Source organism: Lathyrus oleraceus, chromosome 6 (assembly GCF_024323335.1).
Source record: "Lathyrus oleraceus cultivar Zhongwan6 chromosome 6, CAAS_Psat_ZW6_1.0, whole genome shotgun sequence".
Lineage (NCBI taxonomy): Eukaryota > Viridiplantae > Streptophyta > Magnoliopsida > Fabales > Fabaceae > Lathyrus > Lathyrus oleraceus.
The window spans coordinates 213,243,960-213,260,641 of NC_066584.1; positions in this window are offsets into that span (position 1 = coordinate 213,243,960).

The following is a 16,682-nucleotide window of genomic DNA, read 5'->3' on the forward strand; positions in this document are numbered from 1 at the left end:
AGCTGAGGGAATTGGTTGAGCAACCGAGACCCGATCCGGAGGTGGAGATACCAAATGCTGAGGGAAACCCTGGTAACCCTGGGAACGCTGATAACCCTGTGAACACTGGTAACGCGGGTAACGTAAATGCCGATGGAAACCCGGGTAATGTTGGCAACACAGGGAATGTTGGAAATGGTATTGGCGGAAGGTACAATGTGAATCAAGGAATTCAGATTAACGGGCGCCCCGTTACTAAAGATTATCAGTATGATCAATTTTCTTTGCACGACAGAGCTCACGAGACCACTCGCCGTATGGATGAACTTGCTGAGAAGCTCAAATATTTGGAGTCTCAAAATTCCTTAGGCTTTGATGTCACAAATCTTGGTCTGGTTCAAGGAGTAAGGATTCCTCACAAGTTCAAACCCCCTACTTTTGAGAAATACAACGGGGCTTCTTGCCCACGCACTCATCTCCAATCTTATCTGGGAAGGTTGGGAGCTCACACGGAAGATGAAAAGCTATGGATGTACTATTTTGAAGACAGTCTAACTGGAGCTTCTCGTGAATGGTATTCTCATTTGTCTCGTACTACCATCAAGAGCTGGAAAGACTTGGCAGAGGCTTTTGTCAAGCAATATCAATACAACTTGGGCATGGCTCCAAATCGAACCTTGTTGCAAGGTATGTCTCAGACTGCCAAGGAAACCTTTAGAGAGTATGCTCAGCGTTGGAGACAGATTGCTGCGTCCGTCCAACCCCCTATGTCTGAAAGGGAGATGGCGGACATGTTCATGAACACTCTTCAAGGCAATTATATTGAGAGATTGGCTGCTTGCCCGTCAATCAGCTTTGCAGAGATAGTAATTGCTGGAGAAAGAATCGAGAGTCTGTTGAAGATGGGCCGAATTCAAGACAATAGTGCTTCCAACTCATCAGGTCCCAAGAGACCGTTTGCTGGTAACGGTCAGCGAAGAAAAGAAGGCGAGGCAAGCGTTGTGTATGCCAGCAAAGGAAGGGGTAGAGGACGTCCTAATTATTATCAAGATCAAGTGGCCGCAGTCACTATTCCAACACATGTTCCTCAACCGCAATATCATCCGCAACAACAACCCAGGTACAACAATCAACAACAAGGAGGTAATACGGGTCAGCAGAGACACTATCAACAACGTCCAAGGCAGACGGACCGGGTCATCGAGCCAATCCCAATGCCTTATTCAGTATTACTTCCCAAGCTGATTGACATGAATCTGGTTACGTTGAGAACTCTGGCCCCACCAATCGATCCCAATAATTTGCCTAGAGGTTATGATGTCAACGCCAGATGTGCTTTTCACTCCAACGCACCTGGCCATACTACAGATAATTGCAAGGCTCTCCAGTTAAAGGTACAAGAATTGAGAGATGCCCAGGCTATCAATTTTGCTCCGGTGCCTAATGTTATCCAGAACTCGATGCCGGCTCACGGCGGGCAGAGGATTAATGCTGTTGATAGTGGGGAAACTTTGAATTTGGTTTCTGATGTGACTAAGGTGAAGACTTCGCTATCGGTGGTTAAAGACCGACTTCTGAAAGGACAGATTTTCCCGGGCTGTGGGGAAGAATGCAGAAATTGTCAAGCTGCCGAAAACGGATGTGACAGTTTGGGAAGGGGTATTCAGCAACTGATAAATGAAGGTTGTCTTCAGTTCGATCAGGCCCGTCCAGTGAAGAATGATGTATCGACGGTGACATTTTATTTCACTCCTGAAGAAATATATGTTCCCGAGAGACTCGCTCCGACAACAATATATTTCCCAGAAAGTACAGAACCAACAGCGGTGAACATCGAAATATCAGCACCAGTTGCAATTTACTCTAACAGCCCTCAACCGACTGTGGTTGGTCCGATCACCATCACAATACCAGGACCCGTTCCGTATGAGAAAGATAGTGCTACCCCGTGGCACTATGGGGCTGATATCTACTGCCAGAGGCAGAGAGTTAACGAAGAAGACATTGACATGGGTAGCTCCGCTGTAGACAATGTTGGAGGGGTTGGTGGCTTCACTCACAGTGGACGCCTATTTGCACCATCAACATTACGCGCGAATACTGAAGCCGAGGCAGCTGCCAAGGCTAAAGGGAAACAGATGGCCGCCGAAGAGGTTACTACTGAGGAAGATCCTCCTAAGACCGCATTCGAGAAGGAAGTGGATGAGTTTATGAGGATTATCAAGAAAAGTGACTACAAGGTAGTCGACCAGCTAAATCAGACACCCTCAAAGATCTCCATTCTCTCACTATTGTTGTGCTCTGAGGCGCACAGAGCAGCCTTGTTGAAAGTACTGAATATGGCCTATGTTCCACCGGAGATAACTGTTAACGAGCTGGAGTCGGTAGTTTCCAATGTAAACGCTAGCCGGGGGCTAGGTTTCACCGATAATGACCTAACATCTGAGGGTAGGAATCACAACAAAGCCTTGCATATCACAATGGAGTACAAAGGGGCGATGCTTTCCCATGTTTTGGTTGATACAGGCTCTTCTCTGAATGTTCTTCCAAAGAAAGCCTTAATGAAGTTGGATTGCGATAACACCATCCTGAGGCCAAGTAACTTAGTTGTGAGGGCTTTTGATGGCTCTAAGAGAGTTGTCTTTGGCGAAGTTGAGTTGCCAGTTAAGATTGGACCGCAGGTGTTCAAGAGCACCTTTTATGTGATGGATATCCAGCCTGCCTACAGCTGTCTGCTAGGTCGGCCTTGGATTCATGTTGCCGGTGCTGTTACTTCTACCCTCCACCAGAAGCTCAAATATGAACTAGAAGGTCAGGTCGTCACTGTTTGTGGTGAAGAGGATATTTTTGTTAGCCACCTGTCTACATTTAAGTATGTAGAGATGGACGGCGAGATGCACGAGATGCTGTGTCAGGGCTTCGAAGCCATAAACATCAATGAGGTCACGCCCGAAGCTGTCTTTTCACCTTAGTTTGAGAAGGTCGGGACTTCTATCTCTTCATACAAGCAAGCTGTCGAAGTGGTTAAAGTTGGTAATGCCCAAGGCTGGGGCAAATTTGTGGAGCCAGTCATCAAAGAAGACAAGTTTGGATTGGGGTATGCTCCGGGATCTCAGAAGAATGAAACCGGTACTCTCTCCAGCGTGGGTTTGGTTTCTCCCCACATCGTCAATGCTGCAGATGAAGACAAGGCTGACAGCGACTGTGACTTAGATAGCTGGATTCGCCCGTGTGTTCCGGGAGAAAAGCTCGACAATTGGTCGTCTGGAAAAACCGTCTGGGTTACTCTACTGAAAGAGTGATTTTTATTGTTTTCCTTTATTACATGCATAATAAAGTCTTACACTTTGCCCAAGGTGTAACAACTCATTTGTAGGGCCATCCATTTAGTTACATTTCACAATTATTTTTATCATCAATAAAGGACGGCTTTTGCAAACAATTTTGTGTTCTCTTTCTTTCAGTTTTTTTTTACTTTTACAAAAAAAAATGGCAATGTTTCTTTTTTCGTTTTTTCTCTCTTTCAAAAAAAAAATCTCTCATTCTAAGGTAAAGCATGATCCTCCATCATGCAGAGCGGACCACCCGGATCTCACTACTAACGACACTGCTATGGCCAAGTATGACTTCGATAATCCTATCTATTAAGCCGAAGAAGGGGTTGAGGAAGATTGTGAATTGCCTGAAGGGTTAGCCAGATTGTTGAAACAGGAGGACCGAGCTATTACACCTTATCAGGAGGTGATTGAGACCGTCAACATCGGTACCGCAGAAGAAAAGAAAGAGATCAAGATCGGGGCAAGTCTACAGGCCGAGAGGAAAGACCGTTGATCATGTACTTGACTGTGTTAGAAAGGTCAATGGGTTGTGTGCTCGGTCAGCATGACGAGTCAGGTCGAAAAGAGCATGCAATATACTACCTTAGCAAAAGTTTACCGACTGTGAACAAAGATACTCATTGCTCGAGAAAACTTGTCGCGGTTTGGCACGGGCTGCTCGTTGACTAAGACAGTATATGTTGACTCACACGACTCTATTGATATCAAAAATGGATCCAGTCAAGTATATTCTTGAAAAGCCAGCACTTACCGGAAAGGTTACTAGGTGACAAATGATGCTGACAGAGTATGACATCCAATACACTTCACAAAAAGCCATCAAGGGAAGTGTCTTGTCAGACTATCTTGCAGAGCAACCGATTGATGATTACCAACCTATGAGGTTTGACTTTCCTGATGAGGACATCATGTTTCTCAAATCAAAAGATTGAGAGGAACCACTCCCGGAGGAGGGGCCTGACCCTGAATGCAAATGGGTTATGATGTTTGATGGGGCGGTCCACGTCAATGGTCGCGGAGTTGGTGTAGTGTTGATCACACCGGAAGGGGGTTCATATGCCATTTGGTGCCAGAATAACTTTCCCCTGCACCAACAATGAAGCCGAATACGAAGCTTGTATCCTAAGACTTGAGGAAGCCGTCAATATACAGATTAAAACCCTGGATGTATACAGGGATTCAGCTTTGGTCATCAATCAAACCAACGGGAAATGGTGCTATGCTGGAACTACGTACCCAGAATTGACGTATCTCGGTCAGAGAGGAATGAAGAAAGCATTTGGTCAGAAAGTGCGCCCTCGGGGGTATCAAGTCGGTGAATTGGTACTCAAAAGATTTCTTCCTCCCAACACAGATCATAGGGGCAAATGGACACCGAACAACGAGGGTCCATACGTGGTTAAAAGAGTTTTCTCTGGCGGAGATCTGATGCTAACAACCATGGATGGCGAAGACTTCCCGTCCCCTGTCAACTCAAACGCAGTTAAAAAATACTTCGCATAAAATAGACCCGCTGGACAGTAAAAAGAATAGTCCAAGCAAAAAAGGGGCATCCCGACGAACCAAAAAAAAAAGAATAAAGAGGTTCGGGCAAAAATTAGGGATATAAAATGAAAGAGTACACCCGGTGAGTCGAAAACCCGAAAGGGCGGCTCTGGCAAAAAATGGGTATCCCGATGGATTGAAAACCCGAAAAGGGGCGATCCAGGCAAAAGTTAGGGAATAAGCGAACGACTGCGATCTGAGTTCACCTGTGTTCCATTACCGTTTCATTCAATCCGGCAATCTCCGAAGGTTAAAGATCGACTAGTCATCCACTTCAGCAAGCAAGATAAGCAGAGCGTCTTGAGGACATACGAGCCATAGCAGAGTCGAAACTCAGTGGGACCCCGTATCCCGATTGCCATTAGGATAGTTATCTTTTTATAGCGATCACCTCTTTTCAGGGATCAGCTTCCTGATACCCTCGCCTATTCCTGGCATAAATTTTCTCCCCAGTAAGAGTCGAATAATTCAGTTGAAGAGCCTCTTTATTTTTCATTTATCAGTTTGTTTGCAAAAATGTCCGAATTTTTGATAAAACATATTGCATATGAACATAATGGTGGCTTTTGCAGATGATTTGCACAGGAAAACATTTAAAATTGCTCTGAATGTGCTTAATCCCGGACGCTGAATTCAAACCGAGTAATTCCCCCGAGGCATACGTGTATTTTTGGTTGCAGGTCACAGGAACCGGATGCCAAGTCATGAATCCTCATCCCCAAGCGGTTGACAAAGTCTCTCCTCAGCAGAGCATGTTCCCCAGCAGAGTTGACAGTATCCAGACTATATATCCCCAGCGGAGTTGACAGTGTCAGACTGTATCTTCCTAGCAACAGCGGAGTGGTTGCATAACCAACAGATGAGAGGGTGGTGTTCCTAGTGTTCATCTCATTCCCCAGCAGATTATTTTTAACAGATTTGTTAATCCCCAGCTTGAGGGCGATTAGCAAGTTCATATCCCCAGCAAAGGTCGTTTCCTACGACATTTCCCCAGGAAGTGTTTTCCCCACAGACTCTCCTCACAGAGCTTCGCCAAACAAAGTTTCCATAGTTGATACTCCCCCCGCAAGGTCAACTTTTCAAGCAGCCAATTTATTTTTGGTGGCTCATTGGTCCCGGCAGACGGATCATTCCCCACAGAGCATTCAAGGATTGATACAGCGATCTGTTCCCTACCGGAGTTTGCTTCCCCAAGCAGATTTCTTTTTACACCATGCATAACATTTGCATTTGCATGCATATCATATCAAGCATACACATAAGCTGATAAACAGGTTCTTCCAAGCAGACTGAAGAATTACTTTACAACCAAGGTCATGAGATCCAGCTAGAGGATCAAGCGTGAGTGATCCAGCCTGAGGGTGATTTTGAAGATTCAGCCTGAGAATCGTTTTCCAGTAATCCAGCCTAAGGGTCATTTCGAAGATTCAGCTTGAGAATCGTTTTCCAGTGATCCGGCCTGAGGTTCATTTTGAAGATTCAGCCTGAGAATCGTGTTCCAGTGGTCCAGCCTGAGGGTCATTTCGAAGATTCAGCCTGAGAATCGTGTTCCAGTGATCCAGCCTAAGGGTCATTTCGAAGATTCAGCCTGAGAATCGTGTTCCAGTAAGCCAGCCTAAGGCTCAATTTGAAGATTCCTTAGTGAAGTCGCCTACAAGCTTTATTTCCCCAGCAAGCCCAAGTCTAATTGAGGAGTCGTTACAACATGTTCTAGCCCGAAGAATATGTACGAAGCCCAAAAGTGGAATATTCTCGAAGCTGCATATCTAATATGAAGGTTGGGTGTAGATTTCAAAAGAGGGTCAACCAGCGCATGCCTCAGATGTGGGATCCTAATGATGGGAATTTATCATCAAAACAATCCAGATCTAGCCAGAAGATCGAAGTCAGGTCTAGCCCGAAGACCGGAAATAGATTCAGCCAGAGAATCGAAACAATTCAGATCTAGCCAGAGGATCGAAGTAGATTCAGCCAGAGAATCAAAGAAAATAGATTCAGCCAGAGAATCGAAACAAAGGAGATCTAGCCAAAAGATCGAAGAAGATCTAGCCAGAAGATCGAAGTCAGGTCTAGCCCGAAGACTGGAAATAGTTCAGCCAGAGAATCGAAACAATACAGATCTAGCAAGAAGATCGAAGTAGATTCAGCCAGAGAATCAAAGGAAATAGATTCAGCCAGAGAATCGAAACGAAGGAGATCTAGCCAGAAGATCGAAGAAGATCTAGCCAGAAGATCAAAATCGTATCCATCCCGAGGATCAAAATTAATATCCAACCAGAGGACTAAATTGAGTAAAGGTTCAGCCAGAGGATCGAAACTCCAGATTAAGCCAGAAGACTGATTCAGATCCAGTCAGAGGATCGGAAGAAAAATAAACAGCGCGGTGTATTTCCGCGTTTTTTGAGGTGTTCTCGGAGCGCAAATTTTCGGTTTGTCTTTGGTATTCAATCACAACTCACCCCGTTTGTCTGATAAGTTGTTCGCTTTCATCCTACTTGGGTTAGCTGATGATTGAATAGGGGTAGCTGTAACACCCTAAAATTTGCCCTCCTCATTCATGCATTCATTTAGCATTTCATATTGCATTTCATCATGTCAATCAGAATTAGATCCAAGTAACTTTATTAAAAAAAAAAACACGAAAAAAAAACGAAAATAAAATAAAATAAAATAATAATAATAAATAAAATAATAATAATAATAATAATAATAAAATAAAATCTAATAGAAAAATCTTGGACTTGGACCTCTCTCATTTGAGCCCACAAACCCATGAAAATCAGGTTATAAAAGAGGGAGATCAGACAGAAAAAGGAAGAGAAGCAAAATACTCTGAGGTTTCCTTGAAATAAAACCCTGGACAAAACCTGAAGAGAAACCTGACAGAGAACTCAGAGCAACCCCCAGGCAGCTCTGAAAAATTCAATCTGACTCACACACTTTCATCTCACGCAAACCCTAACATTGCCTTGCAAACCCAGCCGTGCTATTTGACTTCAACCGGTCTCTCCCATCAGGTTTGCCTCATTCCCATGATTTTATGCTCTTAATTTGGATCATCTGAATGTATGAGGTATGATGGATGAATTTCATTATGTTTTTGCCCACGGGTTTAATTATGCATGAATGGGTGAAACCTATGCCTTGAATGTTTAATCACATGATCTCTGAAATGTGTGCCACAGGGTTTGAGGTTTCTGAAACCATATTGTTATCCATGAAAAAAATGCTTATCGTGTTTCACTAACCCTTTTGTTGAGTTTTTGTGAGGGCTCACAGACTCTTGCAGAGATGGTTTGCGTGGTTTTCCCACTTTATTTGTGGGATACCCCTTGGAGGTTCATTCTGATTACCTGTACTGACTCACCTTTCTTTGATGGCATTAGCTTGGGAGATCCCTGGGTTTCTTACTCCTTTAATTGCTGTTACTTCGGATCTTTATCCGTGTGGTACTTTTACCTCTTTTCCGCATTTTATTGCTTTCTTAGCTGGAAGACCTCGATAGGAGGCATTTGTTTTCTTTTGTTTATTTACTTCTGAGCCCCTTGTTGGCACATTTACTTTATACATGTTTGTTTTGTATGTGTTCGTATCCCTGCAGGTAGCGCGGTTCCTTCGTCAAGGATTGCCTTTTTTCCCTTTTGCATGAGTAACCCTCAAACCCTAAAACCCAAAGCAACACGTTAACTCCTTCTACTACAGGCGAGTAAGTCTCCAAAGGTCGAGCATCCGGTAGATTGTGTAGTGACGTCGTTCATCCAAAACCCAATCCATAACCCCGTAGTTAGCCGAACTACGGCTTGCTCTGATTCTCATTCCAGATGAGATACGTAGGCATAAGACGCGATGTCTTAGCGAGAACATCCCCCCAACCCATAGGTCAGCCGAGCTACGAAGACTCTGATTCTCATATTCAGATGAGATACGTATGCAGTGGATGCGACATCCGCGCGAGTCATTTTCATTTAACCCTTTTTTTTTGGTAAACATCACAAGATAAACTCACACCCTTTAGACAAGAACTACAAAAGTGGATCCCGTAGAGTACTACGGATGCGTAGGGGTGCTAATACCTTCCCTTCGCATAACCGACTCCCGAACCCAAGATTTGGTTGCGAGACCCCGTCTTGTCCTTTCCTTTTTCCGGTTTACTTCGAGCGTTTCCTTTCCCTCCTTTGGGATGAATAACGCACGGTGGCGACTCTTCTGTCATTTTCTTTCGCCGGTTGTTCTTTCGCGCACTGTATTTTTCAGGTTGCGACACTCCCCTACAACAAAATTTTAGCACACATAAAGAAAAAGAAAAACGAAATAAATTAGAAATCAAACGCGTGGGTTGCCTCCCACGAAGTGCTTCGTTTAACGTCGCATGGCTTGACGGTTCATTTCCCTTATCATGGGGGGTCTTTCAGGTTCAAAACCTTGTTGCACCTCTTGTCTATAACTCGGACGTTGTCTCTTTTATCAGTGTTGACTCCTTTGTGCCACGATTCCTTTTTAACCTTCCTTTCGATGTTAGGAATCTTCTCGTTTAAGGTGGCTACTGGCAGTGGTGAGACTTTGATAGTATTCAATGTCCTGATTAAGCCTACTTGATACTGAGATTTTGTATCTTCCTCCATCTTCTGGTCTTTAAAAACATTCAATGTTATTTCCTTGTTGTGAACTTTCAAGGTTAACGTGCACTCATCCATGTCGAGCTTGCATCGACTCGTCTTCATGAAAGGTCTACCCAGAATGATGGGTGCCTCATTGTCTTCAGGTATGTCTAGGATTACAAAATCGACTGGGAAAGTCAAGTCCGCTATTGTTACCAGCACATCTTCAGCCATACCATAAGCATATTTTCTTGAGTATTCCGCAAACTTCAGATTGGTCTTTATATCACTGATATTTCCAATATCCAACCTGTGATAGATCGATAATGGCATCAGATTCACACTAGCTCCAGAATCTATTAGTACCTTTTTGAAGGTTCTTTCTTTGATTGTGCATGGTACTGTGATGGTTCCTGGATCCTTTTATTTGTTAGGAATGTTCTGCTCCAGGGAGTTTTCATTATATTGTTCCTTACCGGATACCTGTTCTTCAGTGGTTGGTTTCTTTTCAGCCATTACCTCTTCCACGAATTTCTTGTACATGGGCATCCTTTCAAGTGCTTCAAACAAAGCCATATGACCCTCAATCCTTTTAAACATTGTCATGAATTTCTCCAAGTCTGACTCACTAGGTTCCTTCTTTGTCATTCTCTGAGGGTAGGGAAACTTAATCACCGATTTAGTTCCTTTTGTAATTTCTTCTTGAGTCGGCTCGCTCGGTGATGTAATTTTTTTCTTTTTAGCAGCCTTTTTCTCTGTCGTCGTGACAGTATTAAAATTCTCCTGACCTCTCGGATTTTGAACTGTTTCACTTGGTAGGGAACCTGGTGTTCGAGAACTTGCAAGTTGCTGGGCTATCTGCCCCAGCTGAACTTCGAGATTCTTTAGGGATGCGGCGGTGTTTTTCTAATTGTTTCTAGTCTCTTCTTCAAATTGCCCATTTTGAGCTGCCATCTTTTCAATTGCAATCTCCCAATCTGCCTTCTTTGGGACTTGTTGTTGCTGTTGCTGATATTGGTTTTGATATTGGCCTTGTACTTGCTGTTGCACATTCCCTTTCTGATCCTTCCATGCATTGTTGGGATGATTCTTCCACCCCGGATTGTATGTGTTGGAGTAGGGATTGTTTTGCTTTAAAAACTTGATATCTTCTATCTGCTGTGGTGTTGCAAAGCAATGAACAGTATTGTGTGGTCCATTACAAATGCCACACACATCGTTTAGTGCCTGTTGCACTTGAGCCACTTTCTGAGCACCTATGTTTAGTGCTTTCAACCTTTTCTCTACCTCCGCAGCAACTGCTTCTTCAATTTTCACCTGTTTGTTTGTTTCAAGCTTCAAATCAATAACTGCAGACTTGCTTGACACTCTATCATACAACTCCAGATGCTTATTTGAGGCAATTGCTTCAATTATCTTCTTCATACTCGTGGCTGTTGCAAAGTTAGCTGAGCCACCAGCTGCTGAATCCAGGATTTGTCTCGTTTGAATTCGGAGACCATTAACAAACATTTGCATCTGCTCAGTTTCATCCATGTTGTGAGTAGGACAAGCCACTAGGATTCTCTTGAATCTTTTATAGGCATCTCCTAGTGACTCACCCTCCTTCTGCTTGAAGTTTAGGATCTCGTATCTTTTTCTCAGTGACACGGATGCGGGAAAATATTCCTGCAAGAATGTTGTTTCCATCTGCTCCCATGTAGTGATGTTTCCAGCCGGTAAGGAATAGAACCACTCTTCGGTTTCATCTGCTAAAGTGAATGGGAACATACGAAGCCTTATTGCTTCTTCATTATGTCCAGGCATTTTCAGCGTTGTGCTCATAGTCAAAAACCTTTGGAGATGCTTGTTGGCATCTTCATTCACTCTTTCAGAAAAGGACCGCCTTTCGAGTTGATTAATTGTGCTGGGATGCAGCTGAAATTGTTCTACATTAACCAGTTGGTTGACAATTGTCATACGACCACCCGGAGTGTTGGTTCCACCATAGTCACCGAGAAGTCCAAAAACTTGATCGGAAAAATAACAAGTGTACTATTTTTACCGATGTAGTAATAAGGAGTTTTATTTCCAAGTATCGATCTCAGGGATTGCGTAGGAAATACTTATTTTACTTTGATTCTATCAGAACAAAAAGAGAATGGTTTGGTTGTTTTGGGAATTTATAATAGTAAACACAAAAAGATAGTAGAAATAATTGATTAAGATAAAATATGCTAGGGTGAGTGGTTGATTTAACCAGTTATGAATTCAGTCAAGATTTCCTTAATACATATGAAACATTCAATTACCTAACCTCAGAATGTTCTTCCTTAATTAAGGAAGAAACTATTAAACTACCAATTCTTACTCAAATGTCCATTCAATTAATCATTGGTTTTAATCATAAACAATATCAAGGTTTATGGCGATTTACAAAAGTTCCTAGTCCTAGGTGATGCAATTATAAACCCAATTGTGTGAAAACTCTAACAATCACAATCCTGTTATTGATAGTCATAGATCTATTTGTATTTGTCCGATACAAAAGCATAAGCACATCACACAATTGAATTGAAATTCGTAACATAGTAATAAGGAAATCCATAGATAGAATTCATAACATCAGATCAAATCAGGACCACCCCCCTAGCATTGGGGGTTTAGCCTCTCATAGTATTCAAAGAAATCATAGTATGAAAATTAAGCATTACAAAGAACTAGGAGATTTTGATCTTCAATGGTCGAAACCCTTGAATCTTGCCGTCTTCGAATCCTCCGTAGTAGCTATCTTCTCAATGCAGTGTTTTCTTTCCTACGTCAAAAAGTGTCTTCTCTCCCTATCCAAAGTCTTCTAATAGCCTCAAATGGATTTTTCCCCGCAAGAACCAAAATACCCTTAATGAACAGGGCAGATCCACATGACGGAAATTTAAGTTTCTAGGCCGCGCCCAACAACACGGGCCGTGTGGTTTCACACGGGTGCCCGTGTGTGCTCTCCAACATGAGCATTTTCAAATCAAGCTACAGAGGCATCAACACGGGCCGTGTTCCTACACACGGGCGCCCGTGTTAATGCACTGTTTTAATCAACACGGCCGTGTGTCTACACACGGGTGCCCGTGTTACTCTCTGTTTTTCCTCTCCAAGCTTGCTTTGCCTGACCAACAACACGGGCAGTGTTGTTGCACACGGGGGCCCGTGTTGACCTGCTGTATCTTCATATTTTTGCCTTTCTGAGTATCCACAACTCCACTATTAGTGCTTTTAAACCTGTGCAACGACCTGTAACAATAACACTACCAAACCGAAGCATAACAGAGACCTTTTTGACATAAACATGTAATAAAATGAAATGCGATAACAAACTAACAAAACATGATAACTGACTATGAAATAACTATAAACAAACACAAATCTTACCAAAGTGATGAAAATATGTCGGATTAAAGGTGGGAAATCAATGGAAATGGTGACCGATCAAGTTTGAAGCTTGTTTGCCTTGGAAAGTCATTTTGTATGGTGAAATATTATAGGTCATTTTGTTTGTGCCCTAGTTAGGAGGTCAACTTCCAAGGATCATAACTTACTCAATTTTTATGATATGAAGGCCATCCAAGTTTATAATCATTTTAAAGATGTCTTCTCCAACTTTTATTCTTTGAGAAATGTCAAAATCAACTTTCAAGGGCATTTTCCAAGAGGAAACATTATAGGTCATTTTAGGCCATTAACATTGAACAAACAATTTTTCTCAACTTCTAAAATCCATAACTCTCTCATGCCAAATCCAAACGATGTCAAATTTGTTACCAAATTTAAGAGGAATGGAAGATATACAACTTTGGTGAAGAAACCGTTTTCATTTGGAGCTCATAGCAAAAGTTATTCAAGGTGGAAGAAGTCGTCATTTGACTTTGTACTTAGAATTTTTTTAACCATTCTTGATTTCTCCAACCTCCACATCAAAATTCATCATGATCCATGTTTCAAATGGAAAGGTGTTCAACATAAAAGTTATTCCCCTTGATGTCACCTTTCCAAATCATCCAAGATCACTCCATTTGGACCAGATTTCAGGGACTTGTGCATGGGTTCTTCTCCTGGTTTGTTTTGGCAACATTTGAATGTAATTTTCATTTACCTTTGCATGGCTCCATGTGGTGACATCAATAACATTTGTGCATGAGTTGGAGTGATTTTCAATGATCATTTTGGACTTAGCACATGCCCATGCACCCATGCACCCATGCACTTGGATTTATATTTTTGGCTCAAAATTCAAATGGTGTAGAATGAATTACCCTTGCCTATAAATACAAATGCATTGCTTCAGAAATGGAGGAGACACATTGCCAAGCCTTGCCAAGCTAACCCAGAACCCTACTCCATAGAATTCCTTGAAGATTTCTTTGAAATCGAGTTTGAATTTCTCCTTCTGTTTTGAGATTCAAACTCCAATTATTCATTGCCATTTTCATCTCAATTGATCACTGCAAGCAAGAGGAGGAAAAACCAAGTGGATTCACATTGAGATCAAGCCAAATCACTGCTACCCGAAGGTAAATTTTCAGAAACTTCAAGTCTTCGATTCTCTCTTTATTCTCCACCATTCTCTTTGTTTATTGGTTGTCTGAAGACCTACCAATGTAGGCATCAAGATTGAGTTGCTTTGAGGTTAAATACAAGAAACTCACATCGTGTACCTCAAAATTCAATTCCACATATCTCTCAATATATTTGGAATGGGACAAAATTGAGGCCAGATTCGAGCTCCTGAGCTTTTTCTCTTTAAAATAGTGTCCTTACTTTTCATTTTCTTGTTGGTTAAGGGTGGACCAATCCGGTGAGGTCCACCGAAGAAGATGATCGAAGACAAGGCTCCGGTGGTGTGTTGGCATTGTCCAGACCATCTGATCATGAGGCCACATTCTAATCCTGATCATCCATTTTGATTACCATTGCTACATGCACGTTGACTAAGGTGTTTGGTGGATAACACGTGTTGGCCATCAGATTTGCCACCTCAATTAATATGGGAGATCAAATGACCCTCGTTTTTTAATTTTTCTCTTTTATTTCTGATTTTACTTTTAATCAATTTTTTTTAATTCATAGAAATTTCATTTTAAATCTAAAAAATATGTGACTTTCACCAAAAATCTTTAAATATTTTCCTCTTCCATATTTTGAATTAAAATCATTTTTTCGATTAAATATGATAACTAATATGAATTAAATGATTTTTGACTTGTTTTTAATATTTTTAAATAATTCTGACTTTCCGAAAATATTGATTTTTTTGTCTAAAGTCCTTTGACCTTGTTTGACCTAGGATAAGTCCCTTGGCCATTTATTTGTTGTTTTTAAGGGATTTGAGGTTTTGTCCATTTTAAAATGCATTTTAATTCGTTTTTAATTTGATTTTTAATTTATTAAATGTTTAAAAATTATGTTGAGCCATTTTTATGGTCTTGTGATGTTTGACTATCTGTTTGGCCTTGGTCATGGTTGATTTGACTTTTGTTTGGTCAATACCATTGGATTTAGGGGATTGATGAAATGTACATTTCATCTCCCAAAATGAATGAGTAGTATTTGTAGAGGTAAATTCATGATCATTAAGGTATGGATAATCTAGAGATCAAATAACAAGAGTCGCCACCACACTTTTATTGTTTCCAAGGGAAAAGGGAAAAAGTACAAACACAACCCAAAAGTAAGAAGTTTTCAATTCAAAACTAATAAAATGTCAAAGATTACAGTAAGGGGGTTAGTTACACATAGGGAAGGTGTTAGCACCCAAAGTGTTCTAGGTACTCCTAAGGAGCCCTTTTTGTGTGCATATGTACTTGGTATAAAGTAATGTTTACAAACAAATAGAATGGGGGGATGAGAAAAGAATTCATTAATTATACTTTTGTGTTTGACAAGACCTTCGGTCTTGTGCCTACGTACAAACATAAAAATGAGGGATCAAAACATCATAGTTCGTGATACAAATTATAAAGTGGATGCATTGCTTTTAACAAAAATTAAGTTTGAAAGGCACAAAGGCCTAAAAATGGTTTGAAAGAGTTAGTTTTTTTTGGATTTTTGAAATTTTAAGTAAAGTATGATTATATTTATTCACAAGTTTGATTTAAGAAAAGAAGTTTGAAAAATGCAATGGCATAAGGCCAAAGTTTCTATCTTTTTTTGCAAAAGTGGTCAAAGTTTAAAACAAAATAAGTTCAATCAAAGAAGGTTTTGAAAAAGGAAGGAGAGATTTTTGAAATTAAAGAAATGCGGAGAAGAAGAAGAGACTATCCTATGTACAAAATTAAAAGTTTAGAGTTGAAAAGATCTGACCAAATGGGTAGCAATCCAATGGACAAGAATGTCAATAGAAACCCAGAATTCCCTTGTACTTTTAGAATCAAGCAACACACAAATGCAAAATTATATTATCTTGAAGATAAAAACATCAAATAAAGATAGCCACATCCATGATCTTCTTCAAGATAGCCCATGTAACAGATGAGTTTCACAAGTCATAGGTTCAAAATAACAACTTCACAATGATCATGTTGCAGATGAACTTAGAGAGATCTTGAATGATGTATCAAATGAAGTTTCAGATTGCAAGCACTTGGTTTCTCAATAACTCAGCATTGGCCAAGTCCTTTAGCATAGGAAGGTTGCCTAGATTCTAAGTCCATTTGTCCAAGATCAAGCCAACAGTCCACACAAAAACTTTTTTAGGGTTTTTGTTGTTATTATGTACATTAATGGTCAAAGACCACACAAACAAACAAAGTATACATAAAACAAAGTATATCACACAATATGGTCCAAATGGACAAAATGAAAATTGCATTAACATAAACAATTAGAATGATATGAACAATGGCAAATGAAATAAAATGCTAAAAGTAAATTGCATTAAGGCATTTAAATTAAATATGGTTTGTCCAATTCCTAAAACCTCATCAAAATACCAAAGAAATGGCCATGAGATTTATCATAGGTTAAACAAGGTCAAAGTACCTTGGAGAAAAAGTTTCATAATTTTTGGACATTCAAATGTATTTTTAAACATTAAAAACAAATGAAAAATCAATTAAATAATGAAAAATATTAATAATGATCCAAAAAATATTTTTAATTCAGAATATGAAAGAGGAAATTATTTGAATTTTTTTGGTGAAACTCTCATATTTTTTGGATCAATATTAAAATTAATATGAATTAATGAAAATAA